Source organism: Culex pipiens, chromosome 1, assembly GCF_016801865.2.
Source record: "Culex pipiens pallens isolate TS chromosome 1, TS_CPP_V2, whole genome shotgun sequence".
Lineage (NCBI taxonomy): Eukaryota > Metazoa > Arthropoda > Insecta > Diptera > Culicidae > Culex > Culex pipiens.
Genome location: NC_068937.1, coordinates 16370962 through 16382232, shown reverse-complemented (window position 1 = coordinate 16382232; position 11271 = coordinate 16370962).

The window sequence follows — 11271 nt, the reverse complement described above, 5'->3', positions numbered from 1 at the left end:
ACGCTTTCCCTATACTTATAACACGCAATGTCACACTTTCTCAGACCCCCCTCCCCCCCTAGAGCGTGACATACTTTATGGATGACGCCTAATAAGATAAGTTTGGACACAAATTTCATATTTTTTTTAGATCCGGAATAACAAAATACAGGACAGGGTTGCCAGATCTTCAATGTTTTGGATTCGTTGGAAAGGTCTTTCGATTTCCTAACCAACGATATATAACATGATGATATTTGGTGCGATTTCTTGCCATTTATTCAACTTCTGAAAATATGAGAAAACACATTTTGCCTTCCTCACCTCACTGAGGCAAGGCTATAAAATCACTCGAAAAATGAACTTCTTAAATACGACTTCTAGATATACCTTCACGTATACCTGTCGACTCAGAATCAAATACTGAACAAATGTCTGTAGGGATGTGTGTAGACATGATTTTTTTCCACACGATTATCTCAGAACTGGCTGAACCGATTTTGGCCGGATCCGCCTTATTCTGTTCGTTTTGGGGTCCCCTAAGATCCTATTAAATTTTATTCTGTTTAGTTAAGTATTTACAAAGTTATGCCAAGAAAAAGATTTTTGTAGATACAAAAAAGGGTGATTTTATGCCTAACCTCAAAAGGCCGGGTCTTTTTGTTTACGTGCGAGAGTCGCGCCAGATGCGAAACGCCCGGTTGCCACATTGCTTCAAATGAGAGTCTGCATGTTTTCTGGAAAAGTCTGTATCAGGTATATATTTTTTCACGAACTTATTTTCATTATTACTTTGTAAATGTGAGGAAGGTACCACCCACCTAATGGTGGATTAAGAAACGTTTTTATACATAACTTTTGAACTACTTATCGAAACTTCAAACAAATCAATAGCACCGTATGGGACCCTGAACCAAGTCGAACTAGTTTGGTCAAAATCGGTTCAGGCAGTGTTGAGAAAACTGAGTTACTTTATTGGTCACATATACACACACACACATACACACAGACATTTGTTCAGTTTTCGCTCGTTTGAAAATTACTCGTTAGAAAATTATTTTTTATCTTTTTTTTAATTTGTAAAATTTTGTTCAATTTTCAATTCACTTAAACAAAAACAGAAGTTTTGAGAATTTTACAGCAAATTTCAGGTTGCAAGGATTTTTATCTATTATTTTTGTTTTTGTAGATTGAATTTTGAATCCTTTGCATAGCTGTCCTGTTCACAAAATTAAGTGGAAAATTGATTTTCCAAAAAGTTGTGAAGTTTTGTGGCTTCAGAAGAGTTGCTACAAATAGAAAGGGGAAACTTTTTGATTTGGTTGAAAATTAGGGGGGTTCACGATCTAGCTTTTCGGGAATATTTTTGGGATCTAGTTTAGTCTTCTAAAAAGTTGTTGGGCTTTGATGGGAAGCTTTTTTGAGAAAGAGTAATTTTCTGTTCACGTGGTTCATGGATGACCCCCAGACCAAAAAAAAAATAAAGTTTGTCAAAAATGGATTTATTGAATATTGTCAAAATGATCAAACCAACCCCATCAACCCTAGCATTTCTGAGGTATTTTTTCAACAGGACGTAATCTTGCTTGAAAGCGCCGAAGTTTACGTCCTATTGTAAAATTACCTTTGATTTGATCTGCTCTAAAATGAGTGTTTGAGCCTAATTTTTAGAATTTATTCAAAGTTTAAAAAAAAATATTTTTTTTCGAAAAAAATGGCTTTTGACCAACTTGAGCCATGGCTCACAAAATAGTAGTTTATGCAACAAGTTGCAAAAAGAAGATTTTTTCAGCACGAGTTGTACATTTATCCAACGAGGTTTACCGAGTTGGATAAATACGACGAGTGCTGAAAAAATCAAGTTTTGCAACGAGTTGCTTACAACATTTTTTGCAATTCCGAAAAAACGCTTATTTAATGGAATTTTATGTCAAACATTCATGTGTTTAGTAAATTCATCGTTCAAAACAAAACAATATTGAAAAATGTTACTTTTCGATACCAGTGCTGAAAAGTTCAACTTTTCAGCACCCATTTCAGTGCTGAAAAGTAGAACTTTTCAGCACTGTTATTGAAAGGTATCAATTTTCCATTCTGTTATTTGTGGTAGGGAAAAGTAGGCCGTTTCGTTTCTCGAGAAGGGCAGGAAAAGTTGACAGTTTCACAGTGGAATTGCAAAAAGCATTTTTTTGTCATCTAAAACAGAGTTTTTAAAAATGTGTTGTCAATCGTTTTTGTATGTAAACCGTCCATTTGGATTTTTTTTGTTGTGTCAAACTATTTTCTTAGTTCTTAGCAATACCTACAACTTTGCCGAAGACATGAAATTGATTAGAAAATCCGTCCTCAAGATACACTCAAACCCCGATGGTTTGACACCAACTGTTGTCAAACGAACGGGGTCACTTTTTATTGACGTAGACTTACGTCTTTGTCGAAGGTACTGGGGTGTCATTCCAAAAAACCCGGGCCGAAGGCCCTGGATTACTGCGTCATCCGTCAAACGCTTATATCTTCCTTCCCTCTAATCGAATCGACACGATTTATGTTCCATTCGATTCGAAAATTATTCAGCAATTTGCTATAAAACTTTCATTGTTGGCAAAATAGTTTAACTATTGAAACAATTGAATGTTTTAAAATGTTTTCAAAATGCACAGATTTTGCAAGCAAAATGAGCGCTTCCCACTCACGGACGGGAATGTCAAGTACCTATTTTGAGGGGAAAATCATCAGAGCAACGCGACCGAGTGTCGGTCGCGAAAAAGGAGGGGAAGTGCGGGCCGAAATGCTATATAAGAACGCGCGCCAGAGCCCATTCCATCATTCACGTCTCAGACGTCGGACCGGCAGCAGCAGCAGCAGCAGCAGGAGAGAGGGACCAGAACTGGAAAAGAAGCGCGCATCGCCTTCTCGACGTCACCGTCAGTCAGTTGCCTCTCGATGGCCGGACCGTTTGGATCTTTCGTGGGGGTGAGAACTTCCCAACTCTTCGGAGTTGCCTCACTCCCCGTCTCTCGTCCCACCCGTGATGAGTCGGTGAAATGCCTTTCAGGAACTAGTGTTGGTCTTCGGGGGTGACGGATTGCACAGCTTTCTGAACCCCTCTCTCTCCTCCACATTATGCTACCAAACTTTCATTCGGTTCGCGAAAAAATCGTTTTCGTTTTTCTGTCCTCCATTCGATGTTTCCATTGTTTAAATAAGGCTTTCTAGTCAAAGATTTACCAACACATTCCTGTTTCCTGTTTATTGTTTATTCGTCAAGCTTATGTAGACTACTTACAATTTTCTTACATACTAGATATTATTTCTATTGTATAGATTTTTTCGTAGTTCCGGTTTAGACATGTCGAAATGTATGTACTGTGAATTTTCATTATAAAAGCGCATCATTTGATTTAATGGCGAATTTTTTAAATAATTTGTCGTGTATGCAGTTATTCTAAAAAGTGGTGAATGTCTAAGAGTACGGCTTGGTTCATGAATACTATTGCGTATTTCTGACAATAATGTTGCTGACTGTATGCGTTGAGAAATAATGTCGTTGATGAAAGAGAGCATGGCAAATTTACGACGTTCTTGTAATGATTGTATGTTTATGAGCATGCAGCGTGCTTCATACGATGGGAGAGGAAATGCAGTCCAGTTAAGTTTACGTAGTGCGTACAGTAAGAATTGTTTTTGGACAGATTCAATACGTGCTTGGTGTACGGCATAGTATGGATTCCAGACGATACTACAGTATTCCAAGAGTGGCCTGACATACGTTATATAGAGTAATTTAATAGTATACGGGTCCTGGAAGTTGAATGCAAAGCGCTTTATAAAGCCTAATGTACTTTTTGCCTTGTTTATTATTGTGTTATAGTGTTCTACAAAAGTTAGTTGTGAGTCTAGGATGACACCTAGATCACGTACTACTTTGCATTTTTCTACTGGTTGGTTTCCTAATAATACTGTTATGTTTGGTGTTTCATGTTTTCTGCTGAAGGCAATGGAATTACATTTCTTTACATTCAATTGGAGTAGGCTTTTACTACACCATGTGTAGAAAAGATTAATTTCGTTTTGGAATACATGACTGTCGTTGGCATTTCCTATTTCCATATACAATTTCATGTCGTCTGCATATACAAGTACGTTAATTTTTTTAAGAATGAAGGAAATGTCGTTTACATACAAGATGAAAAGAAGAGGTCCTAGATGGGATCCTTGCGGAACCCCAGAGGTGACGTGAATTGATTCCGATAGTACATTTTGGAAGCGAACAATTTGTTCGCGCTTAGTCAAATATGACTTAAGCCATTCCAAAAGATTCGGTTGAATTCCAATTTTCTGCAGTTTGAAGATTAATAATGGTATGTCGATTCTGTCAAATGCCTTACTAAAGTCTGTGTAAATTGCTTCTACGAAATTGCGATTATGCATTGCATTCAGTGTAAAATTTACAAATTCTAAAAGGTTGGTGCTAGTAGAGCGGCCTTTAAAAAAGCCGTTCTGTTTACATGTGATGCGGTTTTTTACTTGCTGAAAGATTTTTTCATTTATAATAGATTCGAAAAGTTTTGGAATGCAAGACAAAAGGGCAATTCCGCGATAATTACGTATGTCTGATTTTGGGCCTGATTTGAAAATAGGCACCAAAAAAGACTTTTTCCATGTTTGTGGGAATTTTCCAGTATTTATTGACATGTTGAAGAGATAATGCAGTGGAAATGTCAATTCTTCTGCAAGGTTCTTTAGGAATGCAGGTGCTATTCCGTCGGGTCCTGGTCCTTTTGATGAGTCTAAGTCCTTCAATGCCTGGCGTACTTCCGTTTCTGACAAAGAATTGACTGAGACGTCATTTGGAAATTCTGGTATATATGAAAAATAGTCGCGGTCGCGGTCTTCTTCGGAAAATGAGGTGTATACTTCTTTGAAAAATTTTGAAAAAAGATTGCAAATTTCTTTTGAGTTACTGCCTACATTTTCGTCCAGTTGCATTTGCGATGGGAAGTTACTACTTTTGGATTTGGATTTTACGTAATTAAAGAAATTTTTCGGGCATGATTTGACTTCAGATTCGACTTTACTATTATATTCTTCGTTGGCAGAATTGAGTGCCGAAAAAAATTGGTCGGAAATATTCAGATAATTCAGAAGATTTGTGTCATTTGTATTGTTTCTGTATAGTTTGTAGGCTTTTTGTTTTCTATTTTTTAAATTTCTTAGTTGTGGAGTGAACCACACTGGGTATTTATTGCCTGTGTTATTACGTCGTCTTCTTCTAGTAGGTACGGTTTCAGATGTTATAGTGTTAATTTCCGTATAGAATTTTCCTACTAATTCGTCGACATTTCCTTCATTATTAAATAAATTTTGCCAGTCAATTGCAAGTAGTTTACGTTTGGCTTCTACAAAGTTTGTTTTATTGTATTCCAGGACTTCTTCATATTCCCAGTCAATGGGCAAAGTGTTTTTATGGACATAAATAGAATATTCAATTGCTGTATGGAAGACTTCATTCTTCCAAAGGGGGGTTACAGATTCTTGTACATGAAAGTCTTCAATACAGTTAGTGAATAAAAGGTCTAAAAATGAATTTCTTTGGTTTTTTACATGATTGATTTGGAAAAGTCCATAATTTGCAATATTGTCAAAGAGAAAATGCAATGTTTCATTTTCCCCAATGACTGGGAGAAGAATTGCTTCATTTTCTTGGTCAGATATAAATTCGACTTTGCTTTGATTAAAGTCGCCATAAATGTGAAGTTTTACTTCCGGTTCCATTTTTGATGTTATGATTTCTACTGTTTTAAAGAATAGTTCATACGACTGTTTATTTGCATGGTCCGGCGGAAAGTATACTGATGCAAAAATGTGTACTTGGCCTGCAATAGTGGCTTTGGCCCAGACTTGTTCAAATTGAAAATGTTTTTCAGTTACAATTTCTTTTGGATTAAGTCTGGCATTTATGGCTAAGAGGACGCCGCCTCCTGACTTTTTCTGACTTAGATTTAAATTTCTATTGCCTAGGAATACAAAATAATTGTTTCCAAAAATTTCTTCAGGGTGGACGCTTTCGTCCCAGTTAGTTTCAGTTCCAAGAATAATGTCGAAAGAATGTGAGAGAATGTTTAAAGAAATTTCCTTCATTTTGCCTGGGCTTTTCATGCGATTGAAATTCTGACAATAAATTAGAATTTCATTCGCATTCTGTTGTTCCGTTGAAGAAATTTTTGGAGACATACTTAAATTATTAATAGTACTTACTGCCCCTTGCGAGGGTGTCATTTCTTCTTCCGTGTTAGAAGGCGTCAATGCTTGTAAAAATTCGACGATGTAGTCGGCAGGTAGAATTTGTTGGCGGTTTCGCGCGAGTGCTGCAGGTATTGAAGTCTTTTGTTTGTTACATATTTCCTGTAGGTTTCCAGGTCGGTGAGGGTTTGCTTAGGTGAAATTCCAATTGTTGAGTTGTATTCCATGAAGATGTTCATAAGATGTTCAGGTTCAGAAGGCAGGCCATTGGATGCAAAAAAGACATGCATGCTGGTTACTGTTATTCCGTCTATGCAGACGTCCGGTTTTTGGTCCTTCAGATACGCCAAGTATAGTCTGAGATTGTCATAGACTTTAATTTCGCGGAGTCTGGCCAGCAGGAAACGGCCATCGCCGACTGCAGACTGTTCAGTTAGGCGTACTATGGGCGGCTTCATTGGGTCCAGACAGAACATACTGTCTGTTACTTCAGGAGTTTGTGATGACGTTTCTGCTGGCTGCGGCGTAGTGGCATTCAGAGGTGGGACGATTGGCGTTTTTTCCTTCCGGTAGGGGTTGATGGTTTCCCCTTTTCGGAAGTTGATAAAGTTTGAATTCGATGTAGTTGGAGGTTGGCCAGAAAATTCGACCCTTGCCTGGTCTAGAAGTTCCTTGTCGGACAATTTGGTTGACGAATGAGTGGAAAAGTTGCTGCTACTTGCATTGTCCTGGTCGAGTTGATTGTCCTTTAAGTTAAAATGTGGCGTACTTGGGTTTCGGCCTGCGTCAGAGTTGCAGTTGGTCTGGTGCTGTTGCCGACGAAGATGTTGATGTGAATGTTGTTGCTGCTGGTGTTGCTGTTGCCGGCGTTGCTGATGATGTTGTTGTGATTGTTGTTGTTGCTGGTGCTGCATTTGTTGACGATGTTTTCGGTTGCGGCGACGTGCTTTTTCGGCTTCCTTTTCCTGAAGACGGCGAGTCCGCTGTCTGGCGTCGAAGTCGGTCCAGTCTGGCTTCCAGATTTTTTTGCTGCCGATAAGTCGCCAGCCAGATTCGATTTCCAGTACGGTTTGTTCGTTTAATTCTTCTGCAAGTGATTTTTGCCGGACTTCAATTTCATTGTCTTGCAGTTTATTGATGGATGAAGTGAGGGCCCTCACTTCATCGTGGACTGCTAGAATTATGTCCGAGGGGCATTTTTCTGCTGAGGCAATTGTTTTAATTATGTCATCCCGGTGGGATGACGTAATTTCCTGGATACGGCAGAATGATTCAGCGAGTTTTTGATTCTGGTCCGAGGTGGTGTCTTCAAATGCTTTTCTGACTTCGTTTAAGGGGAAGTCCATTGCCGGTGCCTGTGTTAATACTGCCGTATGTATTCGACTTGCGATTTCTGCAGATTTCTTAATTTCTTCCTGCAGGCCTATGATTTTATTATGCAATTCATTAAGGGCTTCTTGGTTTGTCTTGTCATTTGTCTTGATGTGAGTCAAGATCATATGACTGCCTTCTAAATGATGCTGCATTATTTTCCTAATGTCGATTTCCATATGTAGGTTATTTCGACAAAGGCTGCATATTGGAAGTACATGTAGTTGCAAGTCGTCTTCGGAGCCACGCTTGACCCCAATACAGGCCGCGTGAAAACTTCGGTTACAGATCCCCGAGCAGTTCCAGAGGTATTGTTGGTCGAAAGGTGAAGAGCACGACGGCACATAGCACTGCATTTTGCTTACGTTTGTTAATAAGGGCACACGCGACGCGCGACAAAAAAAATAAATATGTTTACGTTTACGTTTGTGGACTGGGTCGGTGAAGGTAAATAAAAATTAAAGGTGTAGAGCGAATTAAAAACGCGTCCGTCCGGTAAAAAGACTCAACTGCAACTCCAACAAAGTATGGTTACATGGCAGTTGAGTTGACTGGAGTGTGTAAGTTCTGTTTTGTCGGGGGGTCCATCTCCCATTTACGATCTTATTCCGTTAATGTATTTCAAGTATCTAGCTAATTCTTCAAAATTAAGATATGGAAAACTCTATGTCCACATCTCAAAACTTTACGTAGTCTACGCCATTCCGGTTATGTCTGTGACATAACTACTTTGATTTTTTTGACACCCCTTTTACACGGAGTTCATACACACTATCAAATGTTTGTTTCGATAGTGAGCGTGAGTGCCGTGTAAAAAGTGACAGTTCGTCACTTTTTAGTTTGACTTTGTCAAACCAACGGGGTAAAAACTAAAAAATGTCAAACGGAAAAGTGACCAACCATCGGGGGTTGAGTGTACATATTTTAAATATTATTTTCATAAAAATTAAAAAATGTAAAAAACATAATTTTCAAAAAAATTGCTCATCATTGAGAGAGTTTCTTTTTATCACAAAAGTATTTTACGAATGCAAATAAAAATATAAAGTGAAGTTGAGAAATAATTACTGCCCTGGAATATGGCTAAACAACATTTCAGTTCGAAATATTTTCTAATGTTTCGAAAATCACTTAACAGTAAACCGATGTGACACTGACATTTTTTTCTTCAACTTCGCTTAGTTCCTGTTCCAGAGAGCACCTATGCCGTAGAAAGCGAAGAGATTCTTCTATTCTGAAGAATTAAAAGAATGTATTAAATCGTTGTCGTCATTCAAAACATTTTTTTTACCAAATATTAAAATTTCCATACTTTTCCAAATGGGTGTCGAAAGACGTGAAATATTGAATTAATTTTTGATTTTTTGATATTTTTTATTGGTTTCAGCTAGACCAAATTCAGATCCATTTCCAAATTTGAAGCATTCAACTGCTCTGAAACGTGCTGTTCCTATTCAGAGTGCTGTCCTGATTCGCCCCAAGTGGCTGTATACGGTTAGTGAAAATTTAGTTAGTGAGTTGTACAAAATCCATTTTTTGATAAAATTACCATACATCGCTTCATCACCAAAAATGCCCCTGTTTTTGGGCGGTTGATTCCAAGACGCGACCCTCAATGTCCCTATTTTCGACCCAACTTAAGGTGAAGCCGTTGATCATTTTCGAAGAAAATTAATCATCACTATAAAATATTCTGTATTAAATTCAATTTAACGAATTTCAGCACCAAAAGGAATCAGCATGTGCCGGTTGTTGCCTTCTTGAAGCCACTGAAGGAATTTTTGATCTAAATCAAATGTGCTTCAAAATTTATATAATTTTGTGGCACAGTCATTGACGTCCTAGTTGGCAATCATTGATTAATGACGATTTCCATAACTTTACAAGGAATGGGATAATCGTTACCAAAAGGAATCAGCATGTGTAGGGCACTATTCTAAACAACTTGTTGAAGGAATTTTGTCAAAATATTGAAAGCGACGCAAAAATTATATCTTTGAACGAAAAATCATGACAATGATGGAAGTCTTCACGTTAAGATGAAAACTGAAAACTCGAAGCACGTGCTCCAAAAAGTACGGTTGATTATATTGCTTAAAAAAATTGCTCACAAACATGAAGACAATGACAGAAAATATCTTCACAAAATGGCAGGCTGTGAAAATTTGCAATTAAATGCAAAAATTTCGTTAAATTATGTTTGGTAGGTTCAATATGGGTAATTCTCTACCAACTCACACGAAATCGGAAAAAGTTGCCCCTGGGGTCTCTTCGATTTGCGTGAAACTTTGTCCTAAGGGGTAACTTTTGTCCCTGATCACGAATCCGAGGTCCGTTTTTTTTGATATCTCGTGACGGAGGGGCGGTACGACCCCTTCCATTTTTGAACATGCGAAAAAGAGGTGTTTTTCAATAATTTGCAGCCTGAAACGGTGATGAGATAGAAATTTGGCGTCAAAGGGACTATTATGTAAAATTAGACGACCAATTTAATGGCGTACTCAGAATTCCGAAAAAAAACGTATTTTTCATCGCAAAAATTGCTTCAAAAGTTTTAAAAATTCTCCCATTTTCCGTTACTCGACTTTAAAATTTTTTGGAACGTGTCATTTTATGGGAAATTTAATGTACTTTTCGAATCTACATTGACCCAGAAGGGTCATTTATTCACTGCGAACAAAATTTTCATTTTAAAATGTCGTGTTTTTTCTAACTTTGCAGGGTATTTTTTTAGAGTGTAACAATGTTCTACAAAGTTGTAGAGCAGACAATTACAAAAATTTTGATGTATAAACATAAGGGGTGTATAAACATCACGAGTTAACGCGATTTTACGAAAAAAAGTTTTGAAAAAGTTACTTTTTGCGTTTCTCTTTGTTTCGTCGTCCGTGTCTGTCGCGGGTGACGATGAACGGCCATGATCGACGACGACCAACTTTTTCAAAACTTTTTTCGTAAAATCGCTATAACTCGTGATGTTTTAGGCAAACCCGTTATGTTTATATATCATTTTTTTTTGTAATTTTCTGTTCTACAACTTTGTAGAACATTATAACACTTTAAAAAATAACCCTGCAAAGTTAGAAAAAAACACGAAATTTTAAAATGATTTTTTTTTTCTAAATGAAAAAATGACCCTTCTAGGCCAATGTAGATTCGAAAAGTACATTAAATTTCCCATAAAATGACATGTTCCTAAAAATTTTACAGTCGAGTAACCGAAAATGGGAGAATTTTTAAAACTTTTTTAGTGTTATTTTCGATGAAAAATACGTTTGTTCGGAATTCTGAGCACGCCATCAAATCGGGCGTCTTATTTTACATAAAAGTCCCTTTGACACCGAATTTCTATCTCATCACCGTTTCAGGCTGCAAATTATTGAAAAACACCTCTTTTTTCGCATGTTAAAAAATTGAAGGGGTCGTACCGCCCCTCCGTCACGAGATATCGAAAAACGGACCTCGGATTTGTGATCAGGGACAAAAGTTACTCTTAGGACAAAGTTTCAAGCAAATCGAAGAGGGGTCGGGGCAACTGATGTGTGAGTTGGCGGAGAATTATTTTTTAAAATTTGGATGAAACTTATTCAAAAGAAGCAATTTTGGCAATTAGTTTTTCCGTATAAGTCTTTATACAATTTTGGGAGCTGGTCATACAAAATGGGTAGGTACGTAAAG